The sequence below is a fragment of the Phyllobates terribilis genome, unplaced genomic scaffold (genome assembly GCF_046119375.1).
Source record: "Phyllobates terribilis strain yellow unplaced genomic scaffold, ASM4611937v1 Scaffold_30__1_contigs__length_15301838, whole genome shotgun sequence".
NCBI lineage: Eukaryota > Metazoa > Chordata > Amphibia > Anura > Dendrobatidae > Phyllobates > Phyllobates terribilis.
In genome coordinates this window covers 10,349,240-10,363,994 of record NW_027362790.1, presented here as the reverse complement: position 1 = coordinate 10,363,994, position 14,755 = coordinate 10,349,240, and the positions used below count along the sequence as shown (strand labels likewise).

General features: G+C 49.6%; 7 non-coding genes and 2 pseudogenes across 7 annotated transcripts; all 9 read left to right on the top strand.

Moving 5' to 3' along the window:
* Window positions 1-335: 335 nt before the first annotated feature.
* Window positions 336-451, top strand: LOC141180022 (U2 spliceosomal RNA; annotated as a pseudogene).
* Window positions 452-975: 524 nt separating this feature from the next.
* LOC141179688 (U2 spliceosomal RNA) lies at window positions 976-1,157 on the top strand. Its single transcript, XR_012255678.1, has one exon. It is a non-coding gene; the product is annotated as a U2 spliceosomal RNA (small nuclear RNA).
* A 1,046-nt stretch (window positions 1,158-2,203) lies between these two features.
* On the top strand, window positions 2,204-2,394 carry LOC141179548 (U2 spliceosomal RNA). Its single transcript, XR_012255552.1, has one exon. It is a non-coding gene; the product is annotated as a U2 spliceosomal RNA (small nuclear RNA).
* Window positions 2,395-3,515: 1,121 nt separating this feature from the next.
* Window positions 3,516-3,706, top strand: LOC141178859 (U2 spliceosomal RNA). The gene has a single exon (XR_012254928.1). It is a non-coding gene; the product is annotated as a U2 spliceosomal RNA (small nuclear RNA).
* Window positions 3,707-4,821: 1,115 nt separating this feature from the next.
* LOC141178858 (U2 spliceosomal RNA) lies at window positions 4,822-5,012 on the top strand. The gene has a single exon (XR_012254927.1). It is a non-coding gene; the product is annotated as a U2 spliceosomal RNA (small nuclear RNA).
* A 1,115-nt stretch (window positions 5,013-6,127) lies between these two features.
* Window positions 6,128-6,318, top strand: LOC141178857 (U2 spliceosomal RNA). The gene has a single exon (XR_012254926.1). It is a non-coding gene; the product is annotated as a U2 spliceosomal RNA (small nuclear RNA).
* Window positions 6,319-7,433: 1,115 nt separating this feature from the next.
* On the top strand, window positions 7,434-7,624 carry LOC141178855 (U2 spliceosomal RNA). The gene has a single exon (XR_012254924.1). It is a non-coding gene; the product is annotated as a U2 spliceosomal RNA (small nuclear RNA).
* A 2,241-nt stretch (window positions 7,625-9,865) lies between these two features.
* LOC141178854 (U2 spliceosomal RNA) lies at window positions 9,866-10,056 on the top strand. The gene has a single exon (XR_012254923.1). It is a non-coding gene; the product is annotated as a U2 spliceosomal RNA (small nuclear RNA).
* Window positions 10,057-11,171: 1,115 nt separating this feature from the next.
* Window positions 11,172-11,249, top strand: LOC141179985 (U2 spliceosomal RNA; annotated as a pseudogene).
* Window positions 11,250-14,755: the final 3,506 nt, after the last annotated feature.

The following is a 14,755-nucleotide window of genomic DNA, read 5'->3' as shown; positions in this document are numbered from 1 at the left end:
AGCAGCAGCAGGAGAGGTATGTAATCAGGAGCCCTCCTGCTAAGGGTAGACAGCTGCTCGTTCCACCCCACCCCCCGCCTTAATTGGTTCTCCTCCCTTCCAACGGTGTTGAGGCGGGTGGGAACAGCAGGGGGTGAAGGTGCTGTGTTTAAAGAGGTGGAGTTATGCAGATCTAAAACGCGTGGATTGCAGCAGCAGCAAGCCGAAAAGTGCAGGCATGTAAGGGATCTAGAGGTTGACAACATGTCTTCTTAACGGGAGTCCAGGAGCTCATCTCCACAAATGGACTTTTCAGGATCCTTGGGTGGCTCCGTAGTTTGAAACCAATTCTGGTTATCGCTTCTCGGCCTTTTGGCTAAGATCAAGTGTAGTATCTTTTGAAAAGGCAGTTTTGTCCTTGGGCTGCCCTAGTAAATTGATGCATATTACACACTGGTTTGGTGCACTTGTTAGTACGCCAGGTGGCTCATAGAGTTATCTGATGGAAAACATGGCCCTCCAGGATCGAAGTCACTAGGCTGGGTAAGTGTGAGGGCTTTGGAGCAATGTGCCCCAGGAGTAGGCGCCCTGGTGGGAGTCCAAGCTTACTGGGACTGGGAACCCCAGAAAGACTTGGCTTCGTAGCACGCCGCACCTTTGCCAATCATACTTTCTGAGCAACCCCCCCTATTCCTGGCCTCCGGGCTAGGAAGGGGAATTTTTATAAACCCGGTCGGAGGTCCGGTCAGCTTTGGGCTGAGAAACCAACACAGGCTCCAGCTCCACTAGGGTGGCAGCCTAGATGGAAGCTGGGAGCACGAAAACGGCTCTTCTCCGGCTTCGGCTAGGGAGAGCATCGGAGATCCCTGACCCTCGCTGTGGCCTTCTGGCTCGGAGGGATGGGGATGGTTTATTGGGAACCCTCTCCTCCGGGAAGGGTCCACATGAATCCTCACCTCGTGCGCTGTTTTGGTGTGACTTCGGTCACATTTTTCAGTGCCTTGGATGCAGCTTCAATCAAAAAATCTGTTCTTATCAGTTTAATATCTGATACGTCCCCTATCTGGGGACCATATATTAAATGGATTTTTAGAACAGGGAGATGGAAAAAGAGCTTGCTCTGTCCACTCCACGCATTGACCTGGTATTGCAGTATCTCCAGGACCGGTGCACCCCTTCTTTAATGCAGTTTCTAAAATCAGAAAGAATTGAATTCAATGTTTTTTGTTCATTTTGCTTGTTTGTCGGATTTTGGGATGGACTCTTTGGCTTTGCTTTTCTTCTCCTCATTGGATTTTTCATGTTCAAAGTTGCAGAAGCCAGATTACAAGCTCATTTTGGTTCAACTTCAGCAACTGTGCATTGCATTGCCATGTAATGTGATGCAATGCTATCTTTCTAGCTCTCCCTTTTTACTTCCTTTTGGATAAACAGACATATTAGGAAAGCATTTTGGAGCTTTCACCTAAATAACTACAGGTGGTGAGATAAGCTGCACAATATAATTGACCTTTCAGTATATTGTTGCACACACACCATCTATTTAGCAAATGCCCTTGTTATCAACAGCAGCCTTTTAAACTCACCTGAGCTAACAGGTATGTGCGCTGGTTACTCTGCTGCGCTTAAAATTTCTTTTTTGGTTTGCTACAATGCCTTTTCTGAAACGTTGTCTCCTTCTGCTGGAACACTGACTTCTTTCATTTAATGCCTGCAGACTATAAAAGAGAACCCAACCCAAAAAGTTTGGTTGATTAGTCTGTGGCATTCTGTTAAACTGTTGCTTATGGCGGTCTCTGTGAGCTTCTCAGCGACATTCAGCCAGCCAGGTATCCTGCCTGCAGTAGATGGAATGTGGCAATGGAACGCTGGCTGCGCGTGTCATAATAGGCTCTGAGCCTTTATATACCTGTGCACAGCAGCAGCCACCTTCAGTCTGCTGCTGCTCGTTCCACCCCACCCCCCGCCTTAATTGGTTCTCCTCCCTTCCAACGGTGTTGAGGCGGGTGGGAACAGCAGGGGGTGAAGGTGCTGTGTTTAAAGAGGTGGAGTTATGCAGATCTAAAACGCGTGGATTGCAGCAGCAGCAAGCCGAAAAGTGCAGGCATGTAAGGGATCTAGAGGTTGACAACATGTCTTCTTAACGGGAGTCCAGGAGCTCATCTCCACAAATGGACTTTTCAGGATCCTTGGGTGGCTCCGTAGTTTGAAACCAATTCTGGTTATCGCTTCTCGGCCTTTTGGCTAAGATCAAGTGTAGTATCTGTTCTTATCAGTTTAATATCTGATACGTCCCCTATCTGGGGACCATATATTAAATGGATTTTTAGAACAGGGAGATGGAAAAATAGCTTGCTCTGTCCACTCCACGCATTGACCTGGTATTGCAGTATCTCCAGGACCGGTGCACCCCTTCTTTAATGCAGTTTCTAAAATCAGAAAGAATTGAATTCAATGTTTTTTGTTCATTTTGCTTGTTTGTCGGATTTTGGGATGGACTCTTTGGCTTTGCTTTTCTTCTCCTCATTGGATTTTTCATGTTCAAAGTTGCAGAAGCCAGATTACAAGCTCATTTTGGTTCAACTTCAGCAACTGTGCATTGCATTGCCATGTAATGTGATGCAATGCTATCTTTCTAGCTCTCCCTTTTTACTTCCTTTTGGATAAACAGACATATTAGGCAAGCATTTTGGAGCTTTCACCTAAATAACTACAGGTGGTGAGATAAGCTGCACAATATAATTGACCTTTCAGTATATTGTTGCACACACACCATCTATTTAGCAAATGCCCTTGTTATCAACAGCAGCCTTTTAAACTCACCTGAGCTAACAGGTATGTGCGCTGGTTACTCTGCTGCGCTTAAAATTTCTTTTTTGGTTTGCTACAATGCCTTTTCTGAAACGTTGTCTCCTTCTGCTGGAACACTGACTTCTTTCATTTAATGCCTGCAGACTATAAAAGAGAACCCAACCCAAAAAGTTTGGTTGATTAGTCTGTGGCATTCTGTTAAACTGTTGCTTATGGCGGTCTCTGTGAGCTTCTCAGCGACATTCAGCCAGCCAGGTATCCTGCCTGCAGTAGATGGAATGTGGCAATGGAACGCTGGCTGCGCGTGTCATAATAGGCTCTGAGCCTTTATATACCTGTGCACAGCAGCAGCCACCTTCAGTCTGCTGCTGGACAGCCAGCAGCAGCAGCAGCAGCAGCAGGAGAGGTATGTAATCAGGAGCCCTCCTGCTAAGGGTAGACAGCTGCTCGTTCCACCCCACCCCCCGCCTTAATTGGTTCTCCTCCCTTCCAACGGTGTTGAGGCGGGTGGGAACAGCAGGGGGTGAAGGTGCTGTGTTTAAAGAGGTGGAGTTATGCAGATCTAAAACGCGTGGATTGCAGCAGCAGCAAGCCGAAAAGTGCAGGCATGTAAGGGATCTAGAGGTTGACAACATGTCTTCTTAACGGGAGTCCAGGAGCTCATCTCCACAAATGGACTTTTCAGGATCCTTGGGTGGCTCCGTAGTTTGAAACCAATTCTGGTTATCGCTTCTCGGCCTTTTGGCTAAGATCAAGTGTAGTATCTGTTCTTATCAGTTTAATATCTGATACGTCCCCTATCTGGGGACCATATATTAAATGGATTTTTAGAACAGGGAGATGGAAAAAGAGCTTGCTCTGTCCACTCCACGCATTGACCTGGTATTGCAGTATCTCCAGGACCGGTGCACCCCTTCTTTAATGCAGTTTCTAAAATCAGAAAGAATTGAATTCAATGTTTTTTGTTCATTTTGCTTGTTTGTCGGATTTTGGGATGGACTCTTTGGCTTTGCTTTTCTTCTCCTCATTGGATTTTTCATGTTCAAAGTTGCAGAAGCCAGATTACAAGCTCATTTTGGTTCAACTTCAGCAACTGTGCATTGCATTGCCATGTAATGTGATGCAATGCTATCTTTCTAGCTCTCCCTTTTTACTTCCTTTTGGATAAACAGACATATTAGGCAAGCATTTTGGAGCTTTCACCTAAATAACTACAGGTGGTGAGATAAGCTGCACAATATAATTGACCTTTCAGTATATTGTTGCACACACACCATCTATTTAGCAAATGCCCTTGTTATCAACAGCAGCCTTTTAAACTCACCTGAGCTAACAGGTATGTGCGCTGGTTACTCTGCTGCGCTTAAAATTTCTTTTTTGGTTTGCTACAATGCCTTTTCTGAAACGTTGTCTCCTTCTGCTGGAACACTGACTTCTTTCATTTAATGCCTGCAGACTATAAAAGAGAACCCAACCCAAAAAGTTTGGTTGATTAGTCTGTGGCATTCTGTTAAACTGTTGCTTATGGCGGTCTCTGTGAGCTTCTCAGCGACATTCAGCCAGCCAGGTATCCTGCCTGCAGTAGATGGAATGTGGCAATGGAACGCTGGCTGCGCGTGTCATAATAGGCTCTGAGCCTTTATATACCTGTGCACAGCAGCAGCCACCTTCAGTCTGCTGCTGGACAGCCAGCAGCAGCAGCAGCAGGAGAGGTATGTAATCAGGAGCCCTCCTGCTAAGGGTAGACAGCTGCTCGTTCCACCCCACCCCCCGCCTTAATTGGTTCTCCTCCCTTCCAACGGTGTTGAGGCGGGTGGGAACAGCAGGGGGTGAAGGTGCTGTGTTTAAAGAGGTGGAGTTATGCAGATCTAAAACGCGTGGATTGCAGCAGCAGCAAGCCGAAAAGTGCAGGCATGTAAGGGATCTAGAGGTTGACAACATGTCTTCTTAACGGGAGTCCAGGAGCTCATCTCCACAAATGGACTTTTCAGGATCCTTGGGTGGCTCCGTAGTTTGAAACCAATTCTGGTTATCGCTTCTCGGCCTTTTGGCTAAGATCAAGTGTAGTATCTGTTCTTATCAGTTTAATATCTGATACGTCCCCTATCTGGGGACCATATATTAAATGGATTTTTAGAACAGGGAGATGGAAAAAGAGCTTGCTCTGTCCACTCCACGCATTGACCTGGTATTGCAGTATCTCCAGGACCGGTGCACCCCTTCTTTAATGCAGTTTCTAAAATCAGAAAGAATTGAATTCAATGTTTTTTGTTCATTTTGCTTGTTTGTCGGATTTTGGGATGGACTCTTTGGCTTTGCTTTTCTTCTCCTCATTGGATTTTTCATGTTCAAAGTTGCAGAAGCCAGATTACAAGCTCATTTTGGTTCAACTTCAGCAACTGTGCATTGCATTGCCATGTAATGTGATGCAATGCTATCTTTCTAGCTCTCCCTTTTTACTTCCTTTTGGATAAACAGACATATTAGGCAAGCATTTTGGAGCTTTCACCTAAATAACTACAGGTGGTGAGATAAGCTGCACAATATAATTGACCTTTCAGTATATTGTTGCACACACACCATCTATTTAGCAAATGCCCTTGTTATCAACAGCAGCCTTTTAAACTCACCTGAGCTAACAGGTATGTGCGCTGGTTACTCTGCTGCGCTTAAAATTTCTTTTTTGGTTTGCTACAATGCCTTTTCTGAAACGTTGACTCCTTCTGCTGGAACACTGACTTCTTTCATTTAATGCCTGCAGACTATAAAAGAGAACCCAACCCAAAAAGTTTGGTTGATTAGTCTGTGGCATTCTGTTAAACTGTTGCTTATGGCGGTCTCTGTGAGCTTCTCAGCGACATTCAGCCAGCCAGGTATCCTGCCTGCAGTAGATGGAATGTGGCAATGGAACGCTGGCTGCGCGTGTCATAATAGGCTCTGAGCCTTTATATACCTGTGCACAGCAGCAGCCACCTTCAGTCTGCTGCTGGACAGCCAGCAGCAGCAGCAGCAGGAGAGGTATGTAATCAGGAGCCCTCCTGCTAAGGGTAGACAGCTGCTCGTTCCACCCCACCCCCCGCCTTAATTGGTTCTCCTCCCTTCCAATGGTGTTGAGGCGGGTGGGAACAGCAGGGGGTGAAGGTGCTGTGTTTAAAGAAGTGGAGTTATGCAGATCTAAAACGCGTGGATTGCAGCAGCAGCAAGCCGAAAAGTGCAGGCATGTAAGGGATCTAGAGGTTGACAACATGTCTTCTTAACGGGAGTCCAGGAGCTCATCTCCACAAATGGACTTTTCAGGATCCTTGGGTGGCTCCGTAGTTTGAAACCAATTCTGGTTATCGCTTCTCGGCCTTTTGGCTAAGATCAAGTGTAGTATCTGTTCTTATCAGTTTAATATCTGATACGTCCCCTATCTGGGGACCATATATTAAATGGATTTTTAGAACAGGGAGATGGAAAAAGAGCTTGCTCTGTCCACTCCACGCATTGACCTGGTATTGCAGTATCTCCAGGACCGGTGCACCCCTTCTTTAATGCAGTTTCTAAAATCAGAAAGAATTGAATTCAATGTTTTTTGTTCATTTTGCTTGTTTGTCGGATTTTGGGATGGACTCTTTGGCTTTGCTTTTCTTCTCCTCATTGGATTTTTCATGTTCAAAGTTGCAGAAGCCAGATTACAAGCTCATTTTGGTTCAACTTCAGCAACTGTGCATTGCATTGCCATGTAATGTGATGCAATGCTATCTTTCTAGCTCTCCCTTTTTACTTCCTTTTGGATAAACAGACATATTAGGCAAGCATTTTGGAGCTTTCACCTAAATAACTACAGGTGGTGAGATAAGCTGCACAATATAATTGACCTTTCAGTATATTGTTGCACACACACCATCTATTTAGCAAATGCCCTTGTTATCAACAGCAGCCTTTTAAACTCACCTGAGCTAACAGGTATGTGCGCTGGTTACTCTGCTGCGCTTAAAATTTCTTTTTTGGTTTGCTACAATGCCTTTTCTGAAACGTTGTCTCCTTCTGCTGGAACACTGACTTCTTTCATTTAATGCCTGCAGACTATAAAAGAGAACCCAACCCAAAAAGTTTGGTTGATTAGTCTGTGGCATTCTGTTAAACTGTTGCTTATGGCGGTCTCTGTGAGCTTCTCAGCGACATTCAGCCAGCCAGGTATCCTGCCTGCAGTAGATGGAATGTGGCAATGGAACGCTGGCTGCGCGTGTCATAATAGGCTCTGAGCCTTTATATACCTGTGCACAGCAGCAGCCACCTTCAGTCTGCTGCTGGACAGCCAGCAGCAGCAGCAGCAGGAGAGGTATGTAATCAGGAGCCCTCCTGCTAAGGGTAGACAGCTGCTCGTTCCACCCCACCCCCCGCCTTAATTGGTTCTCCTCCCTTCCAACGGTGTTGAGGCGGGTGGGAACAGCAGGGGGTGAAGGTGCTGTGTTTAAAGAGGTGGAGTTATGCAGATCTAAAACGCGTGGATTGCAGCAGCAGCAAGCCGAAAAGTGCAGGCATGTAAGGGATCTAGAGGTTGACAACATGTCTTCTTAACGGGAGTCCAGGAGCTCATCTCCACAAATGGACTTTTCAGGATCCTTGGGTGGCTCCGTAGTTTGAAACCAATTCTGGTTATCGCTTCTCGGCCTTTTGGCTAAGATCAAGTGTAGTATCTGTTCTTATCAGTTTAATATCTGATACGTCCCCTATCTGGGGACCATATATTAAATGGATTTTTAGAACAGGGAGATGGAAAAAGAGCTTGCTCTGTCCACTCCACGCATTGACCTGGTATTGCAGTATCTCCAGGACCGGTGCACCCCTTCTTTAATGCAGTTTCTAAAATCAGAAAGAATTGAATTCAATGTTTTTTGTTCATTTTGCTTGTTTGTCGGATTTTGGGATGGACTCTTTGGCTTTGCTTTTCTTCTCCTCATTGGATTTTTCATGTTCAAAGTTGCAGAATGTAACGGGTCCGGGAGGCGGAACCTCTGAGCTACTATACAAGGGGGCGGCCCTTGTAAGGGAGCGGGTGGCAGTCTCTGGATGAACGGACAGGGAGATACGGCAAGTGATCAGGGCAGTCTCTGGGTGAACGGACTGGGAGATACGGCAAGTGATCAGGGCAGTCTCTGGGTAAGGGGTAGGTACGACCTGTGATGGCAGAGCCTCCGGGTAGGCTAGCAGGCAGATGGTAGATGGGTGCTCCCAGGTGAGCAAGCGAGAGTCTCAGGAATAGCAGGTGGTCACGGCACGTGACGGCGGAACCTCCGGGCTGGCAAGCAGGCAGGTAACGGAGATGTGCTCCCAGGTGAGCGGGCAAGAGTCTCTGGAATAGCTGATGGTCACCGCACGTGACAACGGGACCTCCGGGCTGGCAAGCAGGCAGGTAACGGAGATGCGCTCCCAGGTGAGCGGGGAAGAGTCTCTGAGATAGCTGGTGGTCACAGCACGTGACAACGGAGCCTCCGGGCTGGCAAGCAGGCAGATAACGGAGAAGCGCTCCCAGGTGAGCGGGCAAGCTGGTCCATAGACAGACTGACCGGAGAAGTAAGGCAGACCGTCGGACCTCAGACTGGCAGACAGGTAACAAGTATTCAGGCAGGAATCAGGCAGGTAACTGGCAGGTACTGGCAGGTAACTAGCAGGTAACTGGCAACGGGACCTGAGGGCTGAAGCACAGGTGAGACACAGGTGCAAACAACATTGCTCGGGCACCTCCATTTTGGAGGAGGTGCCTTTTATATGATGAAGTCCTCCGGCCATTGGCCGGGGACTCTTTAGGGCGGCGCGCGCGGCCCCTTTAAGAGGAGGGGAGCGCGCGCGCGCGCGCCCTAAGCACAGGGGCCGGGAAGGAGCGCGCGCCGAGAGCAGAGCAGGAGGAGGACGCCGGGACGGAGCGCGCGCTGACAGCAGAGCGGGGAGAGGACGCCGGGCAGGAGCACGCGCTGACAGCAGAGCGGGGAGAGGACGCCGGGCAGGAGCACGCGCTGACAGCAGAGCGGGGAGAGGACGCCGGGCACGGAGCAGAGCGGTGAGGGGAGCAGCGTCCCTGCCTAGCAGAGGGCAGGGACGCCAGCGCTACACAGAAGCCAGATTACAAGCTCATTTTGGTTCAACTTCAGCAACTGTGCATTGCATTGCCATGTAATGTGATGCAATGCTATCTTTCTAGCTCTCCCTTTTTACTTCCTTTTGGATAAACAGACATATTAGGCAAGCATTTTGGAGCTTTCACCTAAATAACTACAGGTGGTGAGATAAGCTGCACAATATAATTGACCTTTCAGTATATTGTTGCACACACACCATCTATTTAGCAAATGCCCTTGTTATCAACAGCAGCCTTTTAAACTCACCTGAGCTAACAGGTATGTGCGCTGGTTACTCTGCTGCGCTTAAAATTTCTTTTTTGGTTTGCTACAATGCCTTTTCTGAAACGTTGTCTCCTTCTGCTGGAACACTGACTTCTTTCATTTAATGCCTGCAGACTATAAAAGAGAACCCAACCCAAAAAGTTTGGTTGATTAGTCTGTGGCATTCTGTTAAACTGTTGCTTATGGCGGTCTCTGTGAGCTTCTCAGCGACATTCAGCCAGCCAGGTATCCTGCCTGCAGTAGATGGAATGTGGCAATGGAACGCTGGCTGCGCGTGTCATAATAGGCTCTGAGCCTTTATATACCTGTGCACAGCAGCAGCCACCTTCAGTCTGCTGCTGGACAGCCAGCAGCAGCAGCAGCAGGAGAGGTATGTAATCAGGAGCCCTCCTGCTAAGGGTAGACAGCTGCTCGTTCCACCCCACCCCCCGCCTTAATTGGTTCTCCTCCCTTCCAACGGTGTTGAGGCGGGTGGGAACAGCAGGGGGTGAAGGTGCTGTGTTTAAAGAGGTGGAGTTATGCAGATCTAAAACGCGTGGATTGCAGCAGCAGCAAGCCGAAAAGTGCAGGCATGTAAGGGATCTAGAGGTTGACAACATGTCTTCTTAACGGGAGTCCAGGAGCTCATCTCCACAAATGGACTTTTCAGGATCCTTGGGTGGCTCCGTAGTTTGAAACCAATTCTGGTTATCGCTTCTCGGCCTTTTGGCTAAGATCAAGTGTAGTATCTGTTCTTATCAGTTTAATATCTGATACGTCCCCTATCTGGGGACCATATATTAAATGGATTTTTAGAACAGGGAGATGGAAAAAGAGCTTGCTCTGTCCACTCCACGCATTGACCTGGTATTGCAGTATCTCCAGGACCGGTGCACCCCTTCTTTAATGCAGTTTCTAAAATCAGAAAGAATTGAATTCAATGTTTTTTGTTCATTTTGCTTGTTTGTCGGATTTTGGGATGGACTCTTTGGCTTTGCTTTTCTTCTCCTCATTGGATTTTTCATGTTCAAAGTTGCAGAAGCCAGATTACAAGCTCATTTTGGTTCAACTTCAGCAACTGTGCATTGCATTGCCATGTAATGTGATGCAATGCTATCTTTCTAGCTCTCCCTTTTTACTTCCTTTTGGATAAACAGACATATTAGGCAAGCATTTTGGAGCTTTCACCTAAATAACTACAGGTGGTGAGATAAGCTGCACAATATAATTGACCTTTCAGTATATTGTTGCACACACACCATCTATTTAGCAAATGCCCTTGTTATCAACAGCAGCCTTTTAAACTCACCTGAGCTAACAGGTATGTGCGCTGGTTACTCTGCTGCGCTTAAAATTTCTTTTTTGGTTTGCTACAATGCCTTTTCTGAAACGTTGTCTCCTTCTGCTGGAACACTGACTTCTTTCATTTAATGCCTGCAGACTATAAAAGAGAACCCAACCCAAAAAGTTTGGTTGATTAGTCTGTGGCATTCTGTTAAACTGTTGCTTATGGCGGTCTCTGTGAGCTTCTCAGCGACATTCAGCCAGCCAGGTATCCTGCCTGCAGTAGATGGAATGTGGCAATGGAACGCTGGCTGCGCGTGTCATAATAGGCTCTGAGCCTTTATATACCTGTGCACAGCAGCAGCCACCTTCAGTCTGCTGCTGGACAGCCAGCAGCAGCAGCAGCAGGAGAGGTATGTAATCAGGAGCCCTCCTGCTAAGGGTAGACAGCTGCTCGTTCCACCCCACCCCCCGCCTTAATTGGTTCTCCTCCCTTCCAACGGTGTTGAGGCGGGTGGGAACAGCAGGGGGTGAAGGTGCTGTGTTTAAAGAGGTGGAGTTATGCAGATCTAAAACGCGTGGATTGCAGCAGCAGCAAGCCGAAAAGTGCAGGCATGTAAGGGATCTAGAGGTTGACAACATGTCTTCTTAACGGGAGTCCAGGAGCTCATCTCCACAAATGGACTTTTCAGGATCCTTGGGTGGCTCCGTAGTTTGAAACCAATTCTGGTTATCGCTTCTCGGCCTTTTGGCTAAGATCAAGTGTAGTATCTGTTCTTTTAAGAACACAAGAGCTACGATCTACACTTGACGAGAGCGATCGAACTCGGAAGGAGAAGAGCTTCGGAGCCCAGCTGACATCGGAGAAGGAAGGCGGATATCGGTGGGAGGAAGAAGCTCTAAAGAATCCAGAAGAAGACGAAGACTCGGAGAAGAATCGGGCTGTCCTGTGGAATCTTCGAGGAAGAAAATCATCGAGACAAAGACCTTTCGGGGAATTTGTCCAGAACACGACGGGAGAAGAATCTGCATAGCTCCACCCATTCCGGGAAGAGTTCCAGATCCAGCTCCAAGAAGTAACTGCAGGAGGAAAGCCATGGCAAGCGCTGCGAGGAAGGCCGAAAAGAAGAGCCTGGAGCAGGGGACAGCCAGGAGGGCCCAGCCAGGAGCCGATTCTGACCCCAAGGACTCTGCCTCCACGACTGGCCAGCAGAAGGGACCCCAGAAGCCCCGCCACGAAGCTCCAGCCCTGGAGCCATGGATGCGGCAGACGGTGGCCCTGAAGCTGAAGGAAGTGGATGGGAGGGTGCCGGACATGTCCTCGGACGTGTTCTGCCAGAAGATGCTGCTGGATCGAGGCTTCTCCAGGTCGGACACCCTCAGCATCCAGACCTTCTTGACGGGGATCTTCTTCGTCACCTTCGCCACTGTGAACACCTGCAGGAGGTTCTGGGAAATGGTAAGCGCAAAAGGACCGGATAATTCTTTCTCTGCCTTTACAGGTAGCTGCCCTATCCAGAGGGACGAAAGGAGGATCACGGTCTCCATGCGCAACCCGCACACCCCAGGCCAAGACATCTGTACCTTCCTGAGACGCTTCTGTTTGGTTGTGAAGGAACCCTCTCACATCCTGAATGGACTCGGCTTCTGGACAGGTAAGTGGTCGGTGACCGTTAGACTTCACAGGGACCTGGCGTACTCAGACGGACTTCGGCACCTGCCCCCGACATTCTCCCTGGGCAACTCCTACGGCCTCATCTATTACCCGGACATGCCGCGGAACTGCAGGAGATGCGGCAAGAAAGGCCACGAGATGAAGGACTGCAAGGAGGATGCCTGCAGGATTTGTCGAGTGACGGGACACAGCTCGAAGGACTGCCCAAAGAAGACATCCTGCAACCTGTGTGGGCTGGCGGCTCATCTGTACAAGGATTGCCCCAAGCGTGAGAGATCCTGGGCATCGGTGGTTGCGACGACCCCAGCTACGGAGGACAAGGCCCCGACGACCAGGCCTGTGAAGGTCAAGGACGCGACGACCAAGGCCCCAGCGGCCAAGGCCGAGACGACCAAGGCCAAAGCGGTCAAGGAGTCGGTGGCCAAAGCCCCAGCGACAGTCCCAGCAGCTCCGAAGCAGAAGAAAAAGTCAAAGGAGGGTAAGAGTTCTGTCACCCCTCTCTCGATCCCTCCCCCTGCCACCCCCGTCCAATTCCCCCCCACCCCGGCCACCCCTGCTGAGGATTCCACTTCCTCTTCCTCCTTCCCCTACTCCTCAGCAGGTGTCCTTTCCCCTGCCCCGGCAGCCACTCTCCCTCCCCAGACCATGGTAGCGGTGGAATTAACCTTTCCTCCACCCGCCGCTATCTATTCCGAGGAGGATTTTCCCCTTCTTGTCTCCCCAGTTCCAACCCGGGGAAAGAGGAAGGTGGAGGACAGCCCTGCTACTGAATCCTCCAAAAAGAAGATTCTGGATTTCGTAGGCGAAAAGGAGGATACCCTCCCTGAGCCAGAAGAGATGGAGCACATGGTTGAGACCCTGGTGGCCGAGCCAGAAGAGGAGGAACTGGTGGTCGCCGAGATCGAGGCCGCGCTGCTTGACCAGATGGAGGAAGAGGGCCTGCTGGTGATCCCGTCACCAGCAGTCAACACCGACGAGGGACCACCCGACCGGAGTGGTAACTAAGGTGTATTGCCTGCGCTAACTTTTTCTTTTTTCCCTACATGATGGCTAATATTAACTTATTTTCCATTAATGTCAGGAGCATCAAGGACAAGTTCAGACGTCAGACTATTTATGCCTTCCTTACTTCCCAGTTGTGTGATGTTTATATGTTGCAGGAATGTTCCCTTCCCTCCTCTAGGTCCTTCAAACATCTGGCCAGGGAGTGGTCCCACGGTCCATCCTACTGGTCCGGTGGGGGTGACTGCAAGTCTGCGGGGGTCGCAATTCTGATCAGGGGGGGCGCATTCACGCTTGAGTCCGTCCAGGAGCTCATCTGCGGCAGGGCTCTTGTTGTAGATGGCAACTGGGCGGGAGAACCTGTCAGGTTCATCAACGTGTATGCATCCCCACTGAAGAATGAGCGTTTGGAGCTTTTCCAGACCCTGCGGCTTCAGCTTGCCACCACCAGGACCTTAGTGATGGCCGGGGATTTCAACTGCCCCATCGAGGAGGATGGTCGTAGTTCTGGCACATCTGCCAAGTTGGACATCACGTCCAAGCTGCTCATCGAGATGGTAACCGAGGCCTCTCTTCAGGACGTGGTGGGCTCCATGGGGAGAGGCTCCACGAACTATTCGTGGAGCCGACCCGATGGCTCACTCCGCTCCAGGATTGACTTTGTGTTCACCTCTCGGGCAGTCAGGCAGAGTAGGCACTCGATGGTCTCCTGCTTCTTCTCCGACCACAGAGCCATTCACTTACAAGGTGTCCTCGGCGACGGTTTTCCGTCCGGCCCCGGCTCCTGGAAGCTGAATTGTGCTCTGCTGGCTCAGGATGAAGTCGTGGAGGAGCTGAGAGCAGCCTACGCAATGTGGCAGTCCTACAAGGGTAGCTTCCAAACAGTCTCTGATTGGTGGGAATATGTTAAACTTGAGTTTCGCTGTTTCTTTCAGGCCAAGGGTCGACAACAGGCGTGTGAGAAGAGGAGGGACTTCAGAGGGCTGCAGCGCGAGCTGCGGTCGCTGCAGGACCTTCTTCACTGCGGCTGGGACGTGAGGGAGGAGCTGGAGGAGACCAAGAAGAGCCTGAAAAGGCACTTTGAGGAGGAGTCCAAGCGAATCGTCTTCCGTTCCAAAGTGGAGAATCTGGAGAAGGGTGAGAAATGTAACTCATTCTTTTTCAGGAAACTTCATGCCGGTCACACGCCCCTGAACGAGCTGCGAGACGAGAGCGGAAACATGCGACGTGGGAAGGAGGACGTGATGAGGGTCGTCAGCGACTTCTACAGTGAACTCTACTCCCACAAGACTACCGACCCCGACGCTGCTAAGTTCCTGTCAGGTATCACTAACCATCTTGATCCTGCAGGCACGGCAGCCTTGGACAAACCTCTGATGGTGGGCGAATTGCTCTCTGCCGCTAAATCCTTTAGGACCGGCAGGACCCCGGGCAGTGATGGTCTTCCAGCGGAGCTCTATGTAGCGCTGGGAGACCTCATCTGTCCGGACCTGTTGGACCTGTACGAGGAGATGGTGGTGGAGGGTAGAATGCCTCCATCTTTGAGGGAAGGAATGGTCACGATCCTGTACAAGCGGAAGGGAGAGAGGTGCGACCTGAGGAATTGGCGTCCCATCACTCTGCTCAACGTGGACTACAA